The sequence below is a fragment of the Grampus griseus genome (assembly GCF_964374135.1).
Source record: "Grampus griseus genome assembly, chromosome: 4".
Taxonomy (NCBI): domain Eukaryota; kingdom Metazoa; phylum Chordata; class Mammalia; order Artiodactyla; family Delphinidae; genus Grampus; species Grampus griseus.
Genome location: NC_138997.1, coordinates 35,792,031 through 35,804,132, shown reverse-complemented (window position 1 = coordinate 35,804,132; position 12,102 = coordinate 35,792,031). Strand labels below are relative to the sequence as shown.

General features: G+C 40.2%; 1 pseudogene across 1 annotated transcript; it reads left to right on the top strand.

The window, feature by feature from the left end:
* The first annotated feature begins 2,320 nt into the window (after positions 1 to 2,320).
* On the top strand, positions 2,321 to 2,745 carry LOC309822069 (ubiquitin-conjugating enzyme E2 D3-like; annotated as a pseudogene). The gene has a single exon. The product of its transcript is annotated as a ubiquitin-conjugating enzyme E2 D3-like (transcript).
* Positions 2,746 to 12,102: the final 9,357 nt, after the last annotated feature.

Sequence of the window (12,102 nt, the reverse complement as noted above, 5' to 3'; positions counted from 1 at the left end):
TATACACTGCTATGTACAAACTAGATAACTAATGAGAACGTATAGTACAGCACAGGGAACTCTACTCAGTGCTCTGTGGTGACCTAAATGGGAAGGAAATATAAAAAAAGAGTGGGGGCTTTCCCTGGTGGTGCAGTGGTTAAGAATCCTCCTGCCAATGCAGGGGACACAGGTTCGAGCCCTGGTCTGGGAAGATCCCACATGCTGCGGAGCAACTAAGCCCGTGTGCCACAACTACCAAGCCTGTGCTCTAGAGCCCACGAGCCACAACTACCGAAGCCCGTGCAGCACAACTACTGAAGCCTGTGCACCTAGAGCCCATGCTCCACAACAAGAGAAGCCACCACAAGGAGAAGCCTGCGCACCACAATGAAGAGTAGCCCCGCTCACCACAACTAGAGAAAGCCCATGTGCAGCAACAAAGACCCAGCGCAGCCAAAAATAAATAAATTAAAAAAAAAAAAAGATCCTTTCCCAGAATTGAGGAAATGGCAGCCACATTAAAAAATAATAATAAAAAAATAAAATAAATTAAAAATAAATTTTAGAAGAGTGGATATATGTATACGTATGACTGATTCACTTTGCTGCACAGCAAGAAACTAACACAACATTGTAAAGCAACTATACTCCAATAAAGATTAATTTAAAAAAAAAACTAAAAACAGAGTTACCATATGATCCAGCAATCCCACTCCTGGGCATATATCTGGACAAAACCATAATTTGAAAAGATACAGGCACCACTGTGTTCATAATAGTACTATTTACAATAGCCAAGACATGGAAGCAACCTAAATGTCCATTGACAAATGAATGGATAAAGAAGATGTGGTACATATATACAATGGAATATTATTCAGCCATAAAAAAACAATAAAATAATGCAGCAACATGGATGGCCCTAGAGATTATCCTACTAATTAAAGTCAGTCAGAAAGAGTAAGACAAATGCCATATGATATCACTTATATGTGAAGTCTAAAATATGACACAAATGAACTTATCTATGAAACAGACACACAGACACAGAGAACAGACTTGTGGTTGCCAAGGGGGAGGGGGAATGGGAGAGGGAGGGATTGGGAGTTGGGATTAGTCTTACTATATAGTACAGGCAACTATATTCAATATCCTGTAATTAAACCATAATGGAAAAGAATATGAAAAAGAATATATGTATTATATATATATATAACTGAGTCACTTTTCGGTACATCAGAGACCAACACAACATTGTAAATCAACTATATTTTAATAAAATCAATTTGGGGGACTTCCCTGGTGGTCCAGTTAAGACTCCATGCTTCCACTGCAGGGTTCCATCCCTGGTTGGGGAATTAAGATCTCACATGCTGCATGCAGTGCAGCCAAAAAAATGAAATGAAATGAAAATAAATAAAATAAAATAAAATAAAAATCCTATAGAGAGTTCCGTGGTTGCCTAGTGGTTAGGATTCCAGGCCGGGGTTCAATCTCTGGTCAGGGAACTGCAGTCCCACAAGCCATGGTGCAGTGTGGCCAAAAAAAAAGAATCCTATAGGTTCCAAAAGAGTTTAGGGAAACTCATGAGAGATAGATCCAAAACAAAAGAAAATTATTTATTTAATCCAAAATTAAAATAAATTGGTGGTAAGGAAATAGACGGTTACATGACACAAGATAAAAAGCCTAATTATATATATATATATATATATATTTTTTTTTTTTTTTTTTTTTTGGTACGCGGGCCTCTCACTGTTGTGGCCTCTGCCGTTGCGGAGCACAGGCTCCGGACGTGCAGGCTCAGCGGCCATGGCTCACAGGCCCAGCCGCTCCACGGCATGTGGGATCTTCCCGGACCGGGGCACGAACCTGTGTCCCCTGCATCGGCAGGCGGACTCTCAACCACTGCGCCACCACGGAAGCCCCTAATTCTATATTTTGAAAAAAATCAAACCTTGGGAAGTCCCTCGTGGTCCAGTGGTTAAGACTCTGCCCAAGGCCCAGGTTCAATTCCTCATTGGGGAACTAAGATCCCACAAGGTGCCGGGTGCAACCAAAAAACAAAAACAAACCTTTTGATAGTATTGAAAAATACCATCACCTCATGTCATGTGCATGAGCACCATAGGGTCAGGGATGCAGCAGCTGTCAGGTGGGCAGGGAAGAGACTGAGGCCACAGCGTGAGGGACGCCCCAGCCCCTCTACGTCTATGTCTGGCAGAACCAGTGTGAGATAAAGAGGCAACCCTTCCGAGCAGCCCGGAAAATCAAGAGTTTGGGCCGGACCTTTGAGCAGACACCAAGATAGTGAGGAGCCAGAAGAAAAGCACAGACTATGGCGCTGAAACGAATTAATAAGGAACTTAGTGATTTGGCCCATGACCCCCCAGCACAATGTTCTGCAGGTCCAGTTGGGGATGATGTTTCATTGACAAGTCACAATTATGGGACTTAATGACAACCCATATCAAGGTGGTGTATTCTTTTTGACAATGCATCTTCCTACAGACTATCCCTTCAAACCAGGTTGCATTTACCATAAGAATTTATCATCAAAATATCAACAGGAATGGCTACATTTGTTTTGATATTCTAAGATCACAGTGGTCACCTGCTTTAACTATTTTTCAAGTTCTTTTATCCATTTGTTCACTGCTGTGTGATCCAAACCCAGATGACCCCCTAATACCAGAGATTGCATGGATCTATAAGACAGACAGAGATAAGTACAACAGAATACCTCAGGAATAGACTCAGAAATATGCCATGTGATGCTGCCTTAAGGTCAGAATAGCCCACATTACAGCTGGAACAAACTTTAAATTACTGTTCCTTTTTTGATTTTCTTATCCAGCTGCTCCCCTATCAGACCTTGTCTTTTTTTTTTTTTTTTTTTTTTTTTTGCGGTACGCGGGCCTCTCACTGCTGTGGCCTCTCCCGTTGCGGAGCACAGGCTCCGGACGCGCAGGCCCAGCGGCCATGGCTCACGGGCCCAGCCGCTCCGCGGCACGTGGGATCCTCCCGGACCGGGGCACGAACCCGCGCCCCCCGCATCGGCAGGCGGACTCCCAACCACTGCGCCACCAGGGAAGCCCAGACCTTGTCTTTTTAAATTTTATTTTTTGTTTACCTCCCTCCATTCATTCACATGTTCATCTGAGAAGACTTAAGCTCTTCTAGCTTTGGACAATAACTGCTTTTAGAAACTGTAAAGTAGTTACAAGAGAACAGTGCCCAAGATTCAAAAATTTTTTAAAAATGGAGCATGTATATTATATGGCCAAAGTCTTCACTCTAATTTGGTTATAAGACTAAAACCATTACTCACAGCTCTAACATACTGAAGAAGCATTTGAGGGGGAGGGAGATGGATGCTCAGTTGTCACATCAAAGGAAGCAGCATTATTCTAGCAGCATCCATTCTCGTTTAAGTCTTCCACTGTTAAGAGATTTGAGGTTACATGATATACTTTATGCTCATAACTGATGTGGCTAGAGGATTGGTATTGAATTGATAGGATCAGCAGAACAGAAAATGTGATGTATTTTATGCATGTCAATAAAGGAATGGCCTGTTCTTGTTCTACAGAGAATGGAAATTGGAAGTCAAACACCCTTTATATTCCAAAATGGGGACTCAAACATCTTGTAATTTTCATTTAAATTGTTAGGTGGCTTGAAGCTATTAGTTAATCTATTTTCCAATAATATACTGTTTAATATAGCCCTGAATAAATGATGCAAGTTGTCAATGGATAAGTGATCAACTAATAGCTCTGCTGGTAATTGATTTATTTTTCTTCATTAAAGTTGCACAAACTGATGAAAAAAAAAATACTATCACCTCACAGAAAAAACCCAATACTTGAACAGAAAATTCACAAAACAGTTAACAAGGCTCGTAATCAACATCACTAATAATTTTTTAGATACATTAAGATAACGTGTTTCCTGTAAATAAGAACGAAACAATTTTAAGGTGAATATTACTTGTTAGTAAATAAGAGTCAAGTGAAAGAGACATTCTCATATGCTGCAGGTAGGAGTGAAAATTCACACAACCTTTCTGGAAAAAGTCTGGCAATATGCACTGATAACCTTGTCACTATATGTCTAAGAAGCTGTCATAATAAATAAGCTGCAATACTGGCAAAAATTTTATTATTATTATAAATGTTCCTGTTTATAATAGCACTGTTATTTATAAACACATTATTATTTATAACAGCATTATTATTTATAAAAGCAGAAAACTGGGAACAACTTAAATGCCCAAAGTGAGTCTAATTTTAAGTAAATTATGGTACCATGAGATATGGGAGTTCTTTAAAATGTAAACATTTTAACAGTGCGAAATGCTTATGTTAGAAGTGTGTAAGCAAGAGAAATCAAGATCAAATGGCGTAGATAGACTGCTCCCAGCCATGTTAAAATAGCCCAGAAAGAGACCAAATCGAAAGGCTCCAAAGTCCTCATAGTGACTACTTCTGTATGTACGACTATGGATGATTTTTTTTTCCTTCTTTATATGTTGCGTACTATCTTTGAAATGGCTATCAATTACTATTTTTGTAATCAAGAAAAGGGGAACTGAAAAAAAAGGAGTAAAGATAGAGTAAGTTGTGGTTATTTCAAGTAGCTCCCTAAAAGTTGTTAACAACCTGATGACTCCAGGAGGAGCCAGACTGTTGAGATGATTCAACCATTGTCTTTGTTCGTAGGTTTCTATGAGAAAGGCTAACAAATACCAAAGCTTCCAGGTAAGAGATACCTGCAAAAATGGAATGCATGGGCATGGGAAGGACTAGAGATGGGCTGAGTAGGATCTAGAGAAGGGTGATAATGGACTCACAAAGGGGTTATACTGAAACAGCACCTGCTCCACCTTCAGGATAAAATAGCCAGAAGGGAAAATGAAGCAAGCTCATCAACACAACCAACTGGAAAGACCTGTTTACCCTGCACTGGTACCTTGCTATTTATAATAGTACTTGCAGTCCTTTTCCCATGACCTTTTCTGGCCTCAGCTCATCAGATCAGACGTAGTTAAGATTATAGCCATAAACTCTCATAGCCTGTCTAAATCCTAGAATTATAAGAAGAACATCCACAAATCGTAACAAGTGTGATCATGGGGTTTGTCAGCCATGAAAGCAAACGTCTGATTCTGATTTTCTGTGATAATAACAGTAACAACTACCATTTACTGAGTTCTTCCTAAAAATGCCAGGCCTTGTGATAGTTCCCTTATATATGAAGGGTAACAGACTCTGCCACCCCAAAATATGCCACTTTGGCATAAGGATTATTTTGAACGAAGGCAATTAAGAAGAAGCAGATACAAGAAGAGTTCCTTACCCTCCCCCTATTTGCCTAAAAGCAGGACATAAATATGTAAAAGTGTCTCCTCTCCCCTCTCTACCAGGAAGGACAGCAGTTAATCACTGGAGACAACTCTAGACCCTTACCAGCCCAGAGGAACCTACCTAACAAAACTTAGCTACCACTGGTTTCCCCATATATTTGCCTTCTCACCCCTAGAAACTCAAAGTCCTTTTCCTTTGTCTTGTCATGTCTTTAAAAATGTGTTGTTCTGGACTTCCCTGGTGGCAGAGTGGTTAAGAATCCGCCTGCCAAATGCAGGGGACACGGGTTCGAGCCCTGGTCCGGGAAGATCCCACATGCCACGGAGCAACTAAGTCCGTGTGTCACAACTACTGAGACTGCACTCTAGACCCTGCGAGCCACAACTACTGAAGCCCATGCACCTAGAGCCCGTGCTCTGCAACAAGAGAAGCCACTGCAATGAGAAGCCTGTGCACCACAACAAACAGTAGCCCCGCTCACTGCAACTAGAGAAAGCCCACACGCAGCAATGAAGACCCAATGCAGCCAAAAATTAATTAATTAATTATTTTTAAAAATGTATTGTTCTTTTAAGATGGTATATAAGGTGAAGTTCTAACCACCTCTTTGAGTCACTCATTTCTGAGTGCTCCCATGTATATGTGTGACACATATGTTAATAAACTTGCTTTTCTCTTATTAATCTGTCTGTAGTCTAACTTACAAGGTCCCAGCTGGAGAACCCAAGACGGAGAGAGAAAAAGATTTTTTTCTCCCCTACACATATTTAATCCGTCCAACAACCCTGTCATGCAGGTACCATTATTACCCTCATTTACCTGTGAATGTTGAGAGGCTTATAGAGGTTAAACAACCTGCCATGGGCTAAGCTAGTAAATGACAAGGCAAGATGATGGAAATCAACTCCAGGGCTCATACTGTATATGAAAAATTAATAAAAGTTCATAAGTTTCCCTTGTATAAAATATTATTCTTGCTACTCAAACTAAATATCACATCCTGGTCGCTATTATTCACCTTCCTAAACCCTTAATTCATGTGCTTTATCAGGTGCTGAATACAGGTGCACAGTAAACATGTGTTAACTGACATTATGAAAGAATAATATCCGTGCTAAAAAGGTAATATCCTGATTTACATGTCTGAATAACTCTTTTATTTTGAAGTAATAACCTGATTCAAACATTCATGATCTTAAATACAAAGAATATTTCCCAGCACTCACTGTGGGTTATAAGCTACTTTATAGTGTCCTCTCTAAAAAATACACAAGCAAAATAGATCCTTGACCTCAACAATCAACTACCAAACGTGGGTGGAACCAGGCAAGTCAGACATTTTACCGTCATGATGAAAGTGGCCATTTATCCCTTCTTTATATAATTTCAACAGAGGTTAAACCCCAAAGCTATGGCTATTTTTTCTCTACTCTCAATTCCTAGGCCAGGAGGTCACGTACCTAGTACAATAGCCAAAATTAATCAAAATAAAGAGTGCTGCTGAGCTCAGGTATTTCATAGGAAAATCAGGGATCAATCTCAAGCATCTGGTACAAATTTCTAGGTTTTTGATCTGACCATTTCTAGCTACTATGCCTGGGACATTTAAGTGCTCAACAAATATCAGCTATTGTGTTGTTATTATTAGTTATTATTATTAATAACATCTGTTACATATAACCCAAAAAAATAACTGTCAGTATCAAAAATAAATAAATTCTTCTTTGCTCCTGCTTCCAATTTTCTGATTTGCTTTTCAAAGACTTTTGTTAGTAAAATTTAGTGATTTCTTTCAAATGCTAAAGTCATGCAATTCCATAATGAAAGGAGACCACCATTATGAAACAGTCCTCCTCTTCTCTTGAAGGAAATGAAGTCAGCTACTTCCACTATGTATGTAAAGTAATTTTGATACTGTTAAACTGCAGTGATCAAGTTCTGACAACTACTCTTGTGGGAACACCCAATGTCTGATGCAGCAGAGCTCCTGGGAAAGGAAGTGGTACAGGTAATGAAGCCCAGGAAATGTTTGGTCATTTGTTAGGTTCAGGTTATTCTTTTCTTAGCTGCTCTACATACGTGGTGAGAGCAAGAAACTAAGTTCCAACAGGAAATATCCATATGGTGAGCAATCTCTAAAACAATGAGAGAGGGAGTTTGTTTTTGGCATTTGGAAGAAGTTATTTTGACAGAGTTGATTCGATGTAGGAAAAATGGCACCTACACTTGCAGTGCATGAAGGAGGTTACACCTACATTCCAATACTGTGAAAGTCTCAAAGTGAAAAACAAGTCTTTAGAGTGGAGGTAGATGCTTTAAAGAGAAGGAGAGGGATTGAAACTAAAAGGAGCACATGAATGGAGGGTAGGAGCCTATTAGTAGAAAATTCCAAAATAGACTGAGATGCCTGGTACATTGGCAACTTTTTCCTTCTCTAGGGATCAATTAAGACTAATAGATTATGCCCATAATTATAAATAAAGTAAGCCAAGGTCACTAGGTTCTTTTCATAGGTTGTATCTGTTCTGAGGGACAATGAAAACATCTCTAAGCCTCCCTGTCAGTGCCTTTATTGTCTTGTTTCCTACCCCTTTAACTCCCAAATGAAGCAAAAGAAAATTGTAATTGGATTTCACCTTGGGCTCCATAATATTGGATTGGTGGCTCAGTGAAGTCTGAATAGATTCAGCAACTCCTCTGCTGTCTGTCCACAAATACCAAGGAAGGAATGGTAGCTTTGTGACCTAAGACCATCTATCTACAAGATGGTCTTGTATGTAGTTATCTTGTTCTCTCTCCATCATGGTATAACAATTGTGTTAGAGTTAATGGCATATTATTTAGCTGTTGGTTGCAAGATCCAGACTAAAGACAAGGATTGTATATCACCCTGAAATCCTGGACTTGCAGCTGATGCAGTAGCTGGATATGATTTTGAGGAATAAGTGAGTGGGTTTATATATGGAAAGAGTGTGTGAATGAACGTGAGTAGTCAAAAAGGTACTGGAGACATCTATTCATTCTGCCCAGCAGTCATTCTCCTCCTGCCATAGTAAAATAGCATGTCATTTCTTTTGGGGAAATACCCCACCTCATGATTCTCAGCCATGCAGTTTGACCTAAACTTCTGTTTCAGCAATGTATCCCGAGTAGCTTAAACCAATCAGCTAAATCAGGGTTTCAGCCTTGGAACTATTGACATTTGGGGCTCTATGTTATGGGGGGCTGTCCTGTGTATTATAGAATATCTAGCAGTATCGCTGGGCTCCACCCACTAGATGCCTTTATGATACCCTACAGTTAAGACAACCAAAAATATTTCTAGGCATTGCCAAATGTCCCCTGAGGGGGAGAGGGAAGAGGGAAAAAATCACCCCTCATAGAGAACCACTGAGCTAAACTCACCCCTCATTTTACTAATCAGCGTTCTTGATTTCAAAAAATTAATAACATTGGGCTTCTCTGGTGGCGCAGTCATTGAGAGTCCGCCTGCTGATCCAGGGAACACGGGTTCGTGCCCTGGTCCAGGAAGATCCCACATGCCACGGAGCGGCTGGGCCCGTGAGCCATGGCCGCTGAGCCTACGCGTCTGGAGCCTGTGCTCCACAACGGGAGGGGCCACAACAGTGAGAGGCCCGCATACCAGAAAAAAAAAAAATTAATAACAGGTATACCTGACTTAGTATTTATTATACATGAGGAATTGCTCAAATAATCCTCAGCAGCTCCATGATATCATGTACTAGTTAGGGTAAAGATAAGATTTATATAACAAAGAGATCCCAAAATGCAATGGCTTAGAGAACAAGGACATTTCTCTCATATTCAATGGTCTTGATGTAAGTAGCACATGTTGGTGGAATTCTACAGTCATTTAAGAACCCAAGCCCCTTCCATTTTGTTGTCTATTTGGTCCACATTATCATTGTCTACATGGCCAAAGCTGGATGGCCATCACATCAGGGTTCCACCCACCAAGAAAAGGAAAAGGTAATGGAGGAAGTATACACAATGCCTTTCAAGGTTCAGATGTGAAAGTGGTACACATTACTGTCATACATTCCATTGGCAAGAACTTAACTGCATCCCCACACTTAATTATAAGTCAACCAGCAAATATGGCCTTGCTGCACTGTCATGTTCTCAGCTACAACACAACTGTGGATTGAATGTTTGTGTTCCCCAAAATTCATGTTGAATCCCTAATCCTTACTGTGATATTATTTGGAGGTAGGGCCTTTGGGAGGTATTTAGGTCATGATGGTGGAGCCCTCATGAATGAGATTAGTGCCCTTATGAGAAACAGGAGAGATGATCTCTTTCTCTGTCATGTGAGGACAGAGCAAAAGGTGACCATCTGTAAACCAGGAAATGGGCACTCACTAAGAATCTGACAATGCTGGCACCCTGATCTTGGACTTCCAGCCCCCAGAAATGTGAGAAATAAAGGTTCATTGTTTAAGCCACCCAGTCTTTGGTATTCTGTTATAGCAGCTTGAACTGACTTAAAAAATACCCTAGCTTTGAAAGAAGGGGAAATAATTTTGGCAGAAAACTAGCAGTCTCTACATATTACCATGTTACAAATGAGGAAAGCAAGGTACAGAGCTAAGGTAACTTGCCCAATGCCATATGGCTGGCAAGTGGGACTGGAACATAAGCAGATAATTCCAGAGCCCATGATCTTAAACACTATATCACTACTTTTCAAATCTCTGAATGATAACCTAAAATAAGAAAAGCACTTTACTTAGCAACTTAGTACACATATGTGTATATCTGTACACGTTACATGTGTGTATGTTTCATGAAACAATCCCTACCCTTACCACAGTCAATGAACACTAATGTTTCTATTCGATTCTATACTATTTCATTTTTTAAATGTTGGTCATACCCACTAAATTGATTTCGTAACCCTCCAATGTACTGTGATTAACAGTATGAAAACAGTACACTACACTCAATTCTAGTAGGAGAATTAGAATTTGTTGGAAGGCCATTGGAGAGCTCATGGTATGAACTGTATGAATAAGAAGGCTAGAAAATAAGATTCAGAAAACAGGTAGGTCCAAGGACTTCAGGAAACCCAGAATCACAGCTAAAATCTTGACATGGGAAGGGTCTGTTAAGATGCACCTGACATCACTGTTGATGTTACTTCCACCTCTGCCGCTGGACACTGGATGCATGACACTGTCACTGAAATCAATGCCAAACCAGCCTGGCTTCTGTGTCTCTCTCACTCCAGATTCAATATCCCAGGAGGAAGCATCCAGTTGGCATATTTTGGCCACATGCTTATGCCCAGGCTCTTGGGATCAGGTAGAGCAAGAACCTGGCTTTTCAGCTCACAAAACCACAGAAATGAGGTGAGATTCTGGGCAGTCCAAAAATGAACAAACAAAAAGGCAAATGTCCAATATACTCATAAACTACTAGAAGAAGCGTATATTGGTACAGCCACTTGGAGAGCAATTTGTCATTATGTTGTAGAACTAATATATGTATTCTATGATGCAGAAATTCCATTTCTAGGCACAGAGTCTGGATTGAAATTCCCACACAATGTGCATAAAGAGACATGTTTAAGTATGTTCACTGAAGCATTATCTATATAATGAAAACTGGAAACAAGCTAAATGTTTATCATTTTAAAAATGGACAAGACTGGGTCTTGCTCATCTTTAAATCCTAGCACCAAGCACTGCTGACAGATTATCAGAATCAAATAAATATTTATTGAAATGAACAACAGTTGAATTAACTGCCAATAAGAAATTATCCAGTGAGTGATATGCAGGGCTGGACCGAAATATTCACAGATCCTTTAGAAGAAAGCATCATGTGGTGCAAAAAAAATGTATGTTTTAGGTTATGAAAAAGCTTGGTATGACACCAAGTTCTGCTTGTGCAACCTAGGACAAGGTGTTTAACCCCTGGGCCTCAATTTCCTTGTCTATAAATAAGAGGATTAATGGGATAAGGGATCCTGGATATGTAGTGTAGGGCTTCCCAACCATTGGGTGCAATGCTGCACTGTGACTAAATGATGCACATGGCAAGGAGGTGATCCCTCAGCCTTTGGGTTGCCTAGAGCCCCTGGGCCAGTCACCTCTGGCCTTGAGCAACCTCATTCATCTTTTACTCCAGGATAAAATATAATTTTCTACATGGGCCATGACATGAAAACTGTTCAGAAGCACTAGCACCTTGCAGTCCCTGGCTCATAGAATACATTCAGTGAATGTTGGTTCCCACCACTTTCTGATGGAATGTGAGGCTCTCTCAGGATTTATTATCTACCAGAGTCATATGAGATCTAAAATGATGTGGGTCTTGCCAGATCTCCTGGAAGTGGCGCTCCTAAAAGTCACAAAGGATTTAAGAATTGTCTCAATATGTTCTTCATACAGAAGACCACCTGGGAACTGTCCAAATATACAGAACAAAATATACAGAACAAAAGTCACGGGGTCTAGAGTGAGCCAAATGAGGGAAGGCAAAGAAATGTCCTTCAATCTTACCTCCTAAATTTCACCTTGACTCAGACCATCTTTTTTCCTACTCTGTCTCAAGAAGATCTTATTTGTCTTGTATGTTATCACACATAAAGGTGATGAGAAGGAACACTTTTCTATTCTGGGTGTTTCCTTCTGCCCCCTTATTCACTCCACCCCAAGGGAAGAGGAGCTAACTGATAAGTTTGGAGGGAGAAAGTGGGCACATGTGGCCCAATTTCTTCACTCTT